At 45.8% G+C, this 15,963-nt stretch overlaps 1 protein-coding gene and 1 long non-coding RNA gene across 2 annotated transcripts in view; both read left to right on the top strand.

The window, feature by feature from the left end:
* Positions 1-15,963, top strand: part of GFOD1 (glucose-fructose oxidoreductase domain containing 1) — a 123,229-nt gene that overhangs the window by 28,559 nt on the left and 78,707 nt on the right. The window lies entirely within an intron of this gene.
* On the top strand, positions 10,824-15,452 carry LOC116529781. The gene is made up of 2 exons (XR_004259667.1): positions 10,824-12,102; positions 14,806-15,452. It is a non-coding gene; the product is annotated as an uncharacterized LOC116529781 (long non-coding RNA).

The following is a 15,963-nucleotide window of genomic DNA, read 5'->3' as shown; positions in this document are numbered from 1 at the left end:
GCAATGATGTTCAGCTGTTTTTTAATATATTTATTGGCTGCACAAATGTTCTCTTTTGAGAAGGGTATGTCCTTTGCCTACTTTTTAATGGGGTCATTTGTTTTTTTCTTGTAAATTTTTTTAAGTTCCTTATAGGTTCTGGATATTAAACCTTTGTCAGATGGGTAGATTGCAAAAATTTTTTCCCATTCTATAGGTTGTCTGTTTGCTCTGATGATAGTTTCATTTGTTTTGCAGAAGCCCTTTAGTTTAATTGGATCCCATTTGTCAAGTTTTGCTTTCGTTGCAATTGCTTTTGGTCGTTTCATCATAAATCTTTACCCATGCCTATGTCCTGACTGAATGGTATTGCCTAGATTTTCTTCTAGGGTTTTTATGGTTTTGGGTTTTATATTTAAGTCTTTAATCCATCTTGAGTTAATTTTTGTATAAGGTGTAAGGAAGGGGTCCAGTTTCAGTTTCCTGCGTATGGCTAGCCAGTTTTCCCAGCACCATTTATAAAAGAGAGAATCCTTTTCCCATTGCTTGTTTTTGTCAGGTTTGTTGAAGATCCGATGGTTGTAGACGTGTGGTCTTATTTCTGAGATCTCTATTCTGTTCCATTGGTCTATGTGTCTGTTTTGGTACCAGTACCACTGCAAGCCCTTTTTATAGCGGCATTAATGCATTCATCAGAGCTCTTGTGGCCCTGATGCCCACCATAAGACTTCACCTCCCAAGGCTGTTGCACTGGGAATTGAGTTTCCAATACGTGTATTTTGGAGGGGACAGAAACATTCAAACAGCAGCAAGATAGGACAAAATCTCTGGATCCTTTCTGTGTGGGCCTTTCTTCTTCCTGTCCACTTGCCTTTGATAAACAAACACGGGCATTATCTATCAGTTACCATTCTGGCTGTTCTCACTATTCCATCATCACTTCTTACAAGAAATCATGTCCCAAATGCTCCTCATCCCCCTCTCACTTTTTTTTTTTTTTTTGCCCAAGGGGAAATGGAGTCTTTTTGCTAGATGCCTTAGTGACAATACCACCCGCACAAAGCACTTTCGTACCATCTTATTTTTGTCTTTCTAATGTCCCAGCAATCCTATAATGTGGGTATTAGTACCACTTTGTAGAAGACGAAAATGGGGCTTAGAGAGTTTAGGTCATTTGTTGAAGGTTACACAGAGAGTACAGGAAGGGCTCTGGGACTGAAGTCAAGGTCAGTGTGACTTCTCCACCATGCAAGATCACCTGATGAATTCAGTGGAGAGCATTACTGATTACACCTTCATTTCAAAGGGGTTTGGACATGGTTTATAAAACATTTTATAATACAAAGAGGGCTTAAAATTATGGATGAGAAAAACAGGGCCAAGGAACTAGGAAACAATACTTTTGCATTTTAATTGTCATTAGTTCGAACATGAGTTTTTGGATAAGGTGAGACTTCTGGGTTGATGAGAAGGAATGAAATAACCCTTTTAAGCCACTGAGTCCAGCTGGAGCTCCAGGCATCGCACTGGGACCTGTGCCGTTGCCTGGATAGAAAATGCTTCTTGATTTCAGCTGTAGGCTGCTGCTGCAACAAGCCGAGCGAATGATGAAGAGCACTCCAAGCCAAACCAGTGGAAGCTTCCAAGTTCATTTTTCTTGCAAGAACAGGCCTTCAGCCACTTTCAAAGAACATTAATCATAGAGACCAGTTTAGAACTGCGTTGAGGATGACTTGCTTACTCTGAATTACATCCAACTGCAGAAATTTGTTACAGATGGTTGTTGGTACTTAGAGAGAAATACCCGGTCTCTATCAATAATCAGTCATGCTCTGGCACAGGAGAAGCAGCTCTGAGTGGGGCATTATCTGACCACGTTCTAGTCCCAGCCCCATCATCCCTGGGTGTGTGACATCTTCTCAGGATCAGTGTCCCTCAACATGTATCTGAGGACCACTTCAGGAGGACCCTGGGTTGGGGGTTGGAGGGAGACCCTGGGTCCTGCCCCGGAATATTTGGTGCTCCTGGTGCTGTGGGAGCCAAGTTCCTTGGTTAGCTCTCTGCTTATGTCAGGCTGATTTCTCATCATCCCCAAACATTTATTGAGTACCTGTTACCTATAGGGTACCGTTTGGGATATTGTAGAACTTTCTAGACATCATCCCTCCATTTTAGACTCTGGAAAATTTCGGACAGTCCAGGTCACCTCTCAAAACTCTGGCAGGTACCCATTTGCTTCTGTCAAGGCCTGACTCAGGATCCGCAGGAGAGAGTGTGTCTGGAAAGGTTAAGCTCTCCTTGCAGTCTGTTTTTACTTTCCATGTTGGGCAGATGTGGATCTGATCTGCTAGCTGTGTGCTATGGGCCATTGCCCATTTGCTTCCTGTTTATGAGAAGAAAGCCCATCTTTGATTTTCCCAGGTGGGCCACTGAGATCACCTGAATGCTCTGAAACTGTCCCTGACTTCCCTGCTCAGGTGCCCTGGAGTTGGGGAGCAACATAGCTCAAAGCCTCCTGCAGGGCACCACAGCCTCTCTGAGGTCTCTTGTTCTTATTTGAAAAGTTCATGTGAACTTTCTATTCTACTCAATAATGTCCCTATCATTGTCTGAATCGAAGCTTTTCATTCCCAGGAGGCTGCCTGACCTCCTGGCTCCCAAGACAGACAGATCTGTGCGGGGCCAAGGCGAGCGGCATGCAGGCCGTCCAGTCTCTGCAGTGCAGCTCTAGGAGGCTGTATGTCAGGACCTACCACCTGTTCAGGTTTAATCACCTGCAGTAAGAGAGCAGTTGAGTCTGTCTACATATTTATTTAGATTCTTGCTTTAGTCTAGAAAGGATTAGAGGTGGCCGTGATGGGTAGTTCCAAAATTAACCTGTATTTAATGGACAAGAGAAAGTGGAATAAGCCTTTCATAACAATATTCATGAGAAATTTTAAAAAGCTAAAGGAGACTGAGCATGGTGGCTTATGCCTATAATCCCAGCACTTTGGGAGGTGAAGGTAGGCGGATCACTTGAGCTCAGGAGTTTGAGACTAGCCTGAGCAATATGGTGAAACCCCATCTCTACAAAAAATACAAAAGTTAGCCGGGCGTGGTGGAGGATGCCTGTAGTCCCAGCTACTTGGGAGGCTGAGGTGGAAGATCACTTGAGCCCGGGAGGTGGACATTGCAGTGAGCCAACATCATGCCACTGCACTCCAGCCTGGCATGACCGAGGGTGACAGAGCCAGACGATGTCTCAGAAAATAAAGACAAAAATTTAAAAAACGTTAAAAAGCTAAAGGAGTCTCTTAGAAGCCTCGCTTCCTTTCAACCCTCTCAGATCTTGCTTGGAGATAGGGCTATTGCACTTTAAAACCCACCTCTGAGACCCACGTCCTTCTTGGGATGACGGAGCTGGGCCCAATGAGGAGAGAACCCCCAGCCCGCTGGGCCTGCTATAGCAAAATCATGCCCCACAATCTTGTCCGAATCAGCAGCAGTCAAGATAGAGGATTGCATCTAGTAAACTCCCATCCTGTCTGTTGGACAATGCTGTCCCAAGAGGGCTGACCAGGCAGGTGTTAAACTGTGACCAACTAGGAATTGAGGATGCTTGGGTCATTAGACCCCCTCCCTGTTAGCAGAGCTCCGGTGGGTGTTTTAGTGCCTAAGTACAGGCAGGTCATGGCGCATGTTGACCTTCTGTGCCTGTCATGATCTAATATAGCTCTTTTTGTGGGTGTCTGTGCTTAATTTGGCTGAAACATTTATTTTTCCTCTGAATGGGCTTCCTTGTTTCACACAGAAAGTTGGCCCACATGGGGTGCTGCTGACAGGCCGTAGCAGGGGTTCTGGTGGGCTACCTGTTGGCTTCATGATGCTCCTTTGCCTGCAGTTTTAGGCGTCCCTCTGTCAGACTGTCAACCTGTGGTAAATATCGTAAGATTTTCTCTTTAGAATAACCTGTGTACATGTCCCAGGCATTTCTGTAACTCAGTTCAAACCAATGACAAGGTGGCTTTCCCATTCATGTTACCCACCCTGCAGGGGACCATTCTTCATGGTTTCTGTGAGCCCAGGGTTGGCTTCACTCTCAGGAAACAAGATCCCTGATGGGTGTCTGGAATTACCAAGGTGATTTAATGATAGGGACTTTTGAAAGAACTAACTCCAAGCATAAAACTCAGTTTGTGTTGGGTCAGAAACCTGACCCATCCTGCACCTCTCTGGGTGTATCGCTCACCACCAGACTTTGGGGACCTTTCAGGAGGCTATGTTCTTGCAGGGACAGGAGCCAGAGTGTGTGTGTGTGTGTGTGTGTGTGTGTGTGTGTGTGTGTGTGTGTCAGGAGCCTGTGTGTGTGTGTGTGTAGGACCCTGATGTGTCAGGCACATGTGCAGAGAGATTTACATCAGGAGACCTCAGATGATGAAACCCTAAACTCGATCAGAAGCAACTACATCAGCTAGTAGAAAATCTCATCCAAATGCCTTCACAGCCTGTTTGAGGTTTTTGATATCAAAACAGTCAGAGATTTGCTGTGAGTGACAGCCAGAGGATGACACTAATATTCTGGGTCTCAAGAGTCCTCCCCTCCCTCTACAAAACTCTTGCTCTGGTGTCCATTGTGGGGTCACCTGTCTCCCTCTTGCAGCCCGCAAGAGGACTGGGAAGCATTGACAGCAGTCCCCAGCTGCCACCTGCCATCTCTGACTCATAGGCTGTCTGTGGGAGGGTGGAGAGTATCAACAGTGGGTTGCAGGGCAGAGAGTGGGAAGTGTCTGCTTCTGACTGATGTGTGAGTGTGGGAACATGTGTGCTTCTGGACGAGAGTGGTAGCATTGCTCATTCTGAGGAGCTGGTGGGTAGCATGGAAATGTGTCTTCACTTGGTTTTTGGGGTTTCTGTCTCTTTCTCTCTCTCTCTTTTTTAGACATAGCTACTGAAAGGCCAGGAAGTAGGACTTGGGGGCATGCCAGTGAGTTAGAAGCCCCATTAATGTCCTGTATCTTTAGCTCTTTAGTCCAACAAGGGTGCGATTATTGTGTTATGCATATACCTTCTGCTGGATTATTTATTAGCATTGCCGATTTTAGGCAGTTTCTTTTAGCAGTTTGATGGGCTCATATTAGTTTCCAGGAATTGTCGTAACTAAGTGTCATCATCTGGGTGGCTTAAACAACGGAAATTAATTTCTTCAGTCCTGGGGGCTGGAAGCTGGAGTATCAAGGTGTGGGCAGGGCTGGTTCCTTCTAGGGCTGGGAGGGAGTCTGTTCTAGGCCTGTGCTGGCTTCTGCTGCCTGCTGGCAGTCTTTGATGCGCCCTGGCCTGAGGATGCATCAACTCATCTCTGCTTTCATGTTCAGTGGGGTTCTGCCTGTGTGCGTGCCTGTCTCTGAATTTTTCCTTTATATAGGTAGGAACACCAGTCACACTGGATTAGGGTTCATCTTGATGACTTCATCCTGACTAATGACATCTGCAACAACTCTGTTTCCAAATAAGGTCACATTCATAGGAGGTGAGGACTGTGGCATCTTTTGGGGAGACACAATTCAACCCATAATGAAGGCCAAAGGGGGTTTTGTGTTCCCTTTATGTGAGAGGCCATGTGATCACACATTATGGAGGCTGATGGCCTGGGATTGACAGCTGCCACTTATTAGCCGTGTGTCTTCAGGCAACTTGCCTGTCTTGTTTCCATATCAGTAAAAGGGACAAATTTTAAAATATGGGTTGACAGGTTATAATTTAATACACGTGAAGTTCTTTAAAGAATACTTGGCATATTGTCGTTTTTACTAAATCTAAGTTGCTTCTGTCACTACTGCTACTATCTAAATGTTACTTGCTTCTTTAAAGTTATGGGAATGTAGTTTTATTGAGGATGCTTTAAAGAGGGTGAATTAAAAGGAATAAGGGCATTGCCACCTGAATTTTTAGATTTATATATCTTCAAATGACTCAGTAATTGTTCCCTCTAGGAAATCTGCAAGTATTCATTGTGTTTTGAATACTGAAAAGAAATTATCTTTGAAACCACAGTTATTCATTTAATAAACATTTATTCAAGCCTCACTATGCAGGAAGCACTTTGCTAGGTAGTGCGGGACGTACAAAAGTGACTGTGATAGAATCTCTGGGTTTTAAGGAGCTCTCAGCCGAGTGAGAGGCAGAGACATAAAGTGATGTAATAATAGAAGGTAACGGGCATTCTTCAAAATGCCGCACCTGGATCGACCTAGAAGCAGGATGTAATTTTCAAAAGAAGCCAATGGGATAGAAACAGTCCCTTATCTTCAGTTCTGAATTTAAAAAACCAAACAAAATGAACCTCTGAAAACTGAATTCTTTCTTTGATAGGTTGGTGCAAACTCAATTGCTTACAAAACCTGGGCTGAACTGTTGCGAGGCAATAGTTTTATCTTCTTTCCTAGCATGTGAACGTTCACAACATTTGCTGAAAAACACCAGGGATGATATGTAACATCCAGTAAATGCATCACCAGATTCCCTTTCACATCTGGCCCCGGAATCCCTGGAAAAGGGATGGTGGGCCTGTCTAACTGGATATTTTACAACCAAGGAACACTAAGCTTCAGAGGAGTTAGACGGTGTGCTTCAGCCCCAAAGCTTGGGAGCGGCACAATCATCTGTTTAGTCTGCTTTCTTCTGGAACTTTTCCGCCAGCTTTATTTGCCATAAAAAGTGAAGAAGCTAAGGCTGCATGCTTCGCTCAGCCCATCCTAATGGTAAACATTAGGCCTGTTTTGCTTATAAGTCACAGAAGTCTGCTTGAGGAGTGGACAAAAGGGGGCAGGGCGGGCAAGGTATGATTAGGATATGGGGTGCCCCGGTTGGAAAGTAAAATTTGTATTCTCACAAAATTTGTATGTTGCCCTGAGGACACAGCGAGAAGGCACCCTCTATAAACAGGAAGGGAGCAAGCCCTCACCAGATGCCTAGCCTGCGGACGCCTTGATCTTAGACTTCCCAACTCCAGAACTGTGAGTGCAGCAGCATGCTGTTCATAAGCCACCCAGTTTATGGCATTTTGTGATAACAGCCAGGAAGGACTGTTATTAGTCCATCCATTGGTGGGAAACACTTCAAGTATGCAGTTCCTAAGAACTGGGATGTTTTCTTAGATAACCACAGGAGAATGATCAACTTTAGTGATGTTTAACGTTGATAAAATGCTTTGATCCAGTCCACCATCCTATGCCAGTGTCCTCCAGTTGACCCACTATAGCATCTTCCCCCTCTCAACAGGATCCAGTCTATGGTCAGGCATTGCATTTGGTTGGACCTCATGGAGCCCCAGACAGAGCCATAGCTTAGCCTCTGGAAGGATCAGAATCAGAGACATAGGCAGCTCGGGAGTTTTTTTCCTTTGCCTCCCACTTGAGTGTCTTTCTTTGACCATTCACTTTTTCTGCTTCCCAGTCCACGCATTAGAAAACAGCTACTACCTGCCAAAGCTTTTTATGTCCTCAATTAAAGATAGTGCTGAGCTGAACTGGAGTCTTTTAAATCCAATCCAAATCACCATGTGTCGGCTTCCCTTTTGCATGAGGATGGAAAATTGTGGTGGTGAGTGGGGGTCTCATCAAAGGAAACATGACACAGACCATGCACGTGAATGCAGTGGAAGCCCGCCTTCCAGTGGTGCATTTGACCCAGGATCATTCATTTGCCAACCTTAACCTGGCGTCCAGCGTGTCCTGGTAGTGAGCATTCCCAACCCTGGTTCTTACCGCTCAGGCTGCCACCTTCTGCAATTGCTGACTTGCCCTCCTTCTCCCCTGAGATGACGGTGCACCCCGTTTGCCTGGGGCCAAGGCAAGCTGCTTGACCTTTGGCCGCCCCTCTCCTCTAAGCTACTGGTTTCAAATGGATGGACCCTTAGGGCACACACACCACCACCTGCCTGACAGCTACTTGGAGGGCTTTGCTGATGAGGTCTCAAGACACCCCAAGGTGACCCTGTGTTGATCAGCGTGGACGGGCCCTGAGCCTGTGTTCTCTACATCCTCTTGTGCGTTGTGACTGAACTGCTGGCGATGTCCCCCTGAACTCACCAGGCCTGGTTGCATAGCCAGGCCACTCGCTGGGCTCCGGCCTCTGTGTTGCTCGTCTGTTTTCTTCCTCTCAGCTCTGTGGGTCACAGATGAGGGCTGTGGATGGAGGCCTCGTCAATGTCAAAGCCCTTCCCATGTTTGGGGCCAGGAGAGTCTGGCAGAAGAGGAAGGTTTTCAAAGCCAGACTTAGTCTGGGCAAGTCACTAACCCTCGCCATAGCTCTCATTCCTCATCTGTATCTTGAGGGGAATGAACCAAATGTACTTTCAGGGCCCTGTGACTCTAAGAAATTCCGTGATGCCACTAAAAACTCTGGCAGGAGTTGCCCAGAGTGTGCAAAGAATGAGCACGATTGCATCACGTGGGGCCAGCCCAGAGGAAAGGGCTACTCTAAGGTCAAGTCATGGTAGGAAACCTTAACAAGGACAACCAACCACAAAGCAGATGAGGCCTGGGATTTACACACCTCACAGAGTCTTGGTTCATTCATCGTGCAGGCACTAGACTGCTATCCTTAGAAGGGCCTGCCTGCAAAGTTGACCCTTGGCTGGTGTCTGGCAACTTAACTGGTAAACAGTTTCCTTCACCCATATAGAGTTTTCCCAAAATGATAAGATGGGCTTGCCGTGCTGAAGCTGTTTGTGCAAACAGTATGATTTATACTGAACACTTGCTTTCCGTCTGGAATTTTGAGATAGGGCAGGCAGAGGCTGCCTATGTCAGCAGCCCCACCATAAGATCCCTGGGTGATGAGTTTCTACTGAACTTCCCTGGTTGACAACACTTCACACTGTGGCCACTGCTGTTTGCTGGGGGAGTTAAGCACATCCAGTGTGACCCCACTGGAAGAGGACTCTTGGGAGCTTGTGCCTGGTGTGCTCTGGTCTTCATCCCAGGCACTTTTTCCTTGCTGATTGTGCTTCATCCTCTTTCACTGTCATAAATCCTAGCCATAGGGACAGCTGTATGCTGAGTCCTGCTACCAGATCACCTCTTACCAAACCCGGGGGTGATGCTGGAGACCCCAGACGCACTCACAGATTTCCAAAGTGACTAAGAGCAAGTGAAGATAAGCCCCCTCCCTGTGCAATTCCGCAGGGCTAATTCATGCTGTAGAGGATTGGGCCCCTCTGCCTGTGCTAAGAGGAGCTTTAGCTTACTTAAAATCTGCAACTGTGGCATCATGATTACTTATGTCCCCCTCGGCCCAACCTAGAATCCAAATGTTGCGCTGTCCATTGGGAGGCCAGATCATTAATGGTCCAGGAGTAAAAAATCACAGAGATCTTGGCCTGGCTTGACATTCTGGAATATGGAGGAAATTCTCAGAAACAGAATTTGGCTGGTGTGGCTTCTCACCTGGGCAGCTGTGGCAGTGTGCTTCAGAAAGAGCAGCAGCAGCATTCCCTAACTGAATGGTGTTGACAGTTCTCCAGAACCAAGTCAGGAAAGCCAGCTAGTCTTATAGAAATTCGGAAAAATTACTGCGGGGGGAAATATTATTTCAGAAGAAATATAAAGTCTTAACCTTAGTGTATTCGTACGTTTTCATGCTGCTGATAAAGATGTTAAAGACATAATCCGAGACTGGGTAATTTACAAAGAAAAAGAGATTTAATGGACTCACAGTTCCACGTGGCAGGGGAGGCCTCACAATCATGGCGGAAGGCAAAAAGCATGTCTTATGTGGTGGCAGGCAAGAGAGAATGAGAGCCAAACAAAAGGAGAAATCTTATAAAATCGTCAGATGTCATGAGGTTTATTCACTACCATGAGAACAATATGGGGGAAACTGCCCCCAGGATTCAATTATCTCCAACCGGGTCACTCCCACAACACGTGGGAATTATGGGAGCTACTATTCAAGATCAGATTTGGGTGAGGACACAGCCAAACCATATCACTTAGTATACTTAGACTGTTTCCGTGAGCTTTGAATAGAAACGACATAACTGTTCCTGAATGCTTTAGGTACCCATAAAGTTCTGTTCTGCAAAGCTAGAGTTTTTGCACCCTTCGTGGCAAGAACTGTGGGTGTGTAACTAAGGAGAGGAGAGTACGCGCTGTCACACTTGGCTGTTGCATCATTTATGAACCATGAGAATGCAACAAAGCTGTTATTTTTCTTTAAAATAGGGTCTTCTTCTGTCACCCAGGCTGGAGTACACTGGCACAGTCATAGCTCACTGCAGCTCCAACCCCCTGGGCTTAAGCAATCCTCCTACCTCAGCCTCCCAAGTAGCTGGGATTGTAGGCATGTGCCACTATGTCTGGATAATGTAAAAAAAAATTTTTTTTGTAGAGATGGTGTCTCACTATGTTGCCCAGGCTGGTCTCAAACTCCTGGTTTCAAGGGATCCTCCTGCCGCAGCCTCCCAAAGTGCTGGGATTACAGGCACCAAATCAGTTTTTTGTTTTTTGAGCAGCCTTTCTTCTTTTTGCAGCTGCCCTGGGTTACCCAAGTGGCTCTCCAAGGGAAGAGGGAGTCACTCCACCCCTTTGTATTCCAGCATTAAAATCAGCTCCTGTTTAGAGAGGCTTTTGGCTCTCGCTCTATCTCCAGAGCTAGGGCTGGAAGTCAGCAGATTTTTTTTTTTTCCAGATGGAGTTTTTGCTCTTTTGCCCAGGCTGGAGTGCAATGGCATGATCTTGGCTTACCCCAACCTCTGCCTCCCAGGTTCAAACTATTCTCCTGCCTGTGCCTCCCGAGTAGCTGGGACTATAGGCATGTGCCACCGTGACCAGCTAATTTTTTATTTTTAGTAGAGACGGGGTTTCTCCATGTTGTTCAGGGTGGTCTCAAACTCCCGACCTCAGGTGATCTGCCCACCTCAGCCTCCCAAAGTACTGAGTTTACAGGCATGAGCCACCATGCCTGGCCAATCAGCAGCTTTAAGAACAGAGCATCTCAGGAGGTCCAACCAGATCTCTGTCCACCAGGTTACCAGAAGGATGATCCTCAGAGGCTCTTTTGGGAAAGTTTGTAAATTCCATGGTGGTTTGATGGTGTGAGACACTGACTTTAGCTATATGCTCAGGAGCTGCTGCAAACAGCATGCAGGGAGTAGGCAGATATTCTGCCCCTCTTGACACGTAGGAGGAAGATAGAGTGTTGCAATGGCATTTGGAAGCTTTCATTTTCTTTTCAGAATTGTTCACCAGATCCTTATCAGGTAGAAGACTAATAAGAGCATGAACAGTGAAGGGTACCTGAGGCTTACCCTTTCCCTGAGGCTAAAACCAGCAAAGGAAACCATTAGCCAGCCACTTTTGTCAGGCACTTCCTTTGTGCAGAGAACTTGCTGTGCTGTGTGCCTTATGGGGGGAGGATAAACAGCTGGGAGGAGGGGCCCCCTTCAGAGCGTCCCTTGGGCTGTATGAGAGGGCAACACTGAGGCCCTCACCATCACTTGCAAGAAATCACCGACTGGCATTTGCAAAACAAAAGGTAAATGAACATGTACATTGGCATTCCGTGTATAAGATGATTGTCACCAGAGTCAGGTGTGGCCAACTAGAGAAGTTGCTAAGAATGAGGTTTTTGAAGAAACTGTTGAAGCCAGACCTTTATTCGGCATCGTCTTGTTCCCTGCTGCGTCAGCTTGCTCCGCTCCTTTCTTCCCTGCCTCTGTTCAGAGCACCATGAGTGCCCCCTCCATCCCCCCACCCAGGCACGCACCAGGGACTTGGAAGCCATGCTAGATGTTCACCTCCCTCCTTCCTCCAAATCCACCCCAAATTCTACCCCCTCCATTCTCTCCATTGTGGCCAATAATGCCCAAGGCTTCCGGTGACTCCATGTCACCCTCAGGATAGAGTTCCAGCCCTCCTCAGCCCTCTGTGCCTCTTTCGTCTTTACCCCCTACCCTCAAATGTTTGTGGCTTTTATACCTCTGTTCCCTCTATTTTCTTGATTGGAATGCCTAATGACTCTGAGTGGAAAACTCCTATGCACTCTTTTTTTTTTTTTTTTTTTTGAGATAGAGTCTCTCTCTGTCGCCCAGGCTGGAGTGCAGTTGCATGATCTCAGCTCTCTGCAACCTCTATCTCCTGGGTACAAGTGATTCCCCTGCCTCAGCCTCCTGAGTAGCTGAGATTACAGGTGCACACCACCACGCCTGGCTAGCTTTTTTGTATTTTTAGTAGAGACAGGGTTTTACAATGTTGGCCAGGCTGGTCTCAAACTCCCAAACTTCAAATGATCTGCCTGCCTCTGCCTCCCAAAGCGCTGGGATTATAGGTGTGAGCCACTACACCCAGCCTCAGAATATCTTAAGTTAATATCTTATATCTTGATATCTTAAAGGTGAAATGAGTTCCCTAGGATGGGTCCTGACTCACCATGTCGGGTGTTCTTATAAAAAGGGGAAATTTGGGCCGGGCACGGTGGCTGAAGCCTGTAATCCCAGCACTTTGGGAGGCCGAGGTGGGCAGATCATGAAGTCAAGAGATCGAGACCATCCTGGCCAACATGGTGAAACCCCGTCTCCACTAAAAATACAAAAATTAGCTGGGCATGGTGGCGTGTGCCTATAGTCCCAGCTACTCGGAAGGCTGAGGCAGGAGAATTGCTTGAACCCAGAAGACGGAGATTTCAGTGAGCCGAGATTGTGCCACTGCACTCCAGCCTGGCACCTGGCGACAGAGTGTGACTCTGTCTCAAAAAAAAAAAAAAAAAAAGAAAGAAAGAAAAAAAGGGGGAAATTTGGACACAGACATGTAGAGAGAGAGCGCCGGCACCTGGCTTGTAGGCTGATGCATCTACCAACCAAGGAATGCCAAAGATTGCCAGCTAGCTTCCAGGAGATAGGGGAGGGGCCTGGAGCAGATTTTCCTTTCCAACCTTAAGAAGCATCCAGCCCTGCCCACACCTTGATCTCAGATTTCAGCCCCCAGAGCCAAGACAATACCTCTGTAGTTTGAGCCACTTGCTTTGTGGTGCTTTGTTACAGCAGTCCTAGGACACCAATAAGCCTTCCAACACCAGTCTTCTCCGATCTTTTGGGATGGTGGTGAAATCAGTGGATTGTTTCCTTTAACATCTAGGAGGTCAGATATGTTGCAAAAGCATCCCTTTCAGATGAGCCCGTTTTTGCCAATACTCTTTGATACTGAGAGCTGAATGGACTCAGAATTGGGGAGGCCATCTCCAATTTGGACATCTAGCAGTTGGGCAGAGAAATGTCTGGTGGGGATGAAGGATGTATGGCTGCTGGTTGGTAAAAGGAGAAAAGGCTCAAATATGTGCTTCTGGTCTCTAAAATCCCTTTCCGCCATCAGCAGAACAGATGAGTGGGATCACGTCAGCCCTTACCCTTTTCCTTGGGACCCCTGCTTCCGTGCAGGGTTCCCCTGGCTGTAGCTGGCAGCCACTTGCATACAGGTGCTTGGGGCAGTGGGTGTGGCCTACATAGGTGATTGGCTGCCAATGTCAGGGGTATGTTTGCTGGCGCTGCTTGATAAGCCACTTTGGGACTAGCAGGTGTCCAGAGTGGGCCTGATGTAACCCTCGGTCATTGCTCAGACTCTCCTGGCTTCACCATGTCCTGCGTCTGAACCCCATGCTCTTTCTAGGCTCCTCAGGAGGTAGAGCCTCCCCATGCTGTGGGAACCTCCAACTTAGAGATCACAGCCACCAGTTGATATAATTAATGACCCCACTGGTGCCCAGGGTTCTAACACATACAGTTCTCTCTGTCTTGATGCTTTTCCCCTCATTCTCCTGGGGCAGCCTGGACATGCTGGTTCTTAGGATTCAGTTTTGGGAGTTGCAAGTGAACAGACCTGTGTTTAGAGGCTTTAAGAGGTGATTTAAAACAAATTCTATTTAATGATGTGGCTATTTCAAAAGCCTGTCCCTGTCACTTTAGAATCCCCAGAGCTGCAGCTTTGTTAACGTTCAGTTCTTGGCCTCGTTATTGGGCTAAGAATGGGCTGTGCTTATTAGCACAGTGGACAGAGTGGTTGATCCAGACTCCAGCACGGTGATTTTGAGATCCCTTCTCCCTCTGCTAGTCTATTTTTGACCCTGCCAGCATCACTTTTTTCCTTTTGAAGTTGAACAGACATTCTTTAACCTTCTTTCTGCCACCCAGAGCACTCCTAATCAAGGTTAACGCACTTAGCCCACTCTGTGGTGTGATGCTCTGGGAAAAGATCAGACCTACATTGTGGCGTCCACCCGAGAGGTGAAGGACAGCTGAGGCTGGACGTCTGGACTGTGCAACCCTGCAGGACAAGGCTGTGTCACACATGGCCTGAGGCGGTTGATTTCTTAAACATTAGACCTGAGTTTTGTTTGGTTTGTGTGCCTGCTAAGTGGCAGCATTAAGTTTTCTTATTTTAGAGTAAACTTCCTGATTCTGCAGAAATAAGAGAAAAAAAATTTTGCCTTTCTTTTGAAAGCAAGCCTGTTAGGAAGAACAGAGATGCCAGACCCAGCTGTCTTTTCCTCCTGGTTCTTTGGCTGTAAGAATCTTCTTCCCACTTCAGAACCATACTCGGAGGGGAAAGAAGCCAGGCATTGCCAAACGATGAGATCTGTTTGTCCTTGGCTCTGGAAAATGGGAAACAAGAGCTTGTTTCCCTAAATACTTTTAATTCTATGGCCCTTCTGATAGGGAAACAGTGGAATTGGATCTTGGTCTCTTCAGATCGAGGGCCCAGTACAAGCACAGAACATTATTACTGTGATCAGTAGGAAATTATAGCCATGGGCAGTCTCTAGAACTCATTTAGATGCATATTATTTCCTTAGTACTCAAATATGAATGTAAGAAGTGGTGCTCAACAAGCATCAGGAAATCTGGCTCCTGATGAAGACAGGAGTTGGTGAACATCTGCAAGCTTGGAAGGCTGCCAGCCGACACCTTCACTGGAATGCAAACTCCCCCCTCCTCCCTGTTCAGCCTCAGTGCCTGTGGCCAGCTGCAGAGCCCTCTTCCCTTGCCATGTTTAGTCCTCAGCAGTATATGCAGAAGCTGGTGTGTTACTGACCAGAGTAATGCGGTGTTATTGCAAGACTGGTATTTGTATTCTCAATCAATTTCCTTTAGAAGGAGATTCATTTAACACTTTAGAGGGGGGTTGATTTTTATGATGGAGCTGGGAAAATGAAAAGATACATATTTAATTTTTATGTTTTTAATTAACAACTAAAAATTGTATATGTTGATCATGTACAATGTGTTGTTTTGCAATATGTATAGGCTTACTTTAGAGAATTGTGGTTGCGGTTCCAGGCCACTGCAATAAAGCAAATATCACAATAAAGCAAGTCACATACATTTTTATATTTCCCAGTGCATGTAAAAGTTATGTATACACTGTAATCTGTTAATGCAGTAGTATGATGTCTAAAAAACAATGTACATACTTTCATTAAAATATCTTTTTATTTTTTAAGTTTCCAGTTACTTAGACATAAAATGTTCTATTAAATTAAATAATTGAAATTTAATTCCAATAAAAATATTGAATATAAGTATAAAGCACTATCTTAGATATATTTGATATATTTTCATTAGGGTAAAGAATTTTCCAGTTTTTTTTTTTTTTTTAACTCTTGGGAAATGTTCTTTTTTTTTTTTTCTTTTAACCTTTATTTTAGGTTCAGGAGTATATGTGCAGGTTTGTTAGATAGGAAAACTCATGTCACAGAGGTTTGTTGTACAGATTATTTTGTCACCCAGATACTAAGCTTAGTACCCAATAGTTATTTGTTCTGCTTCTTTCCCTCCTCCAACCTCCTCCCTCAAGGAGGACCCAGTGTCTGTTGTTACCTTCTTTGTGTCCATGAATTCTCATCATTTAACTCCCTCTTGTAAGTAAGAACATGTGGTATTTGTTTTTCTGTTCCTGTGTTAGTTTGCTAAGGATAATAGCCTCCAGCCTCATCCATGTTCCTGTAAAATAC

This window comes from Sapajus apella, unplaced genomic scaffold, assembly GCF_009761245.1.
Source record: "Sapajus apella isolate SASKATOON/1434 unplaced genomic scaffold, GSC_monkey_1.0 scaffold63, whole genome shotgun sequence".
Lineage (NCBI taxonomy): Eukaryota > Metazoa > Chordata > Mammalia > Primates > Cebidae > Sapajus > Sapajus apella.
This window is presented reverse-complemented; position numbering and strand designations above follow the sequence as displayed.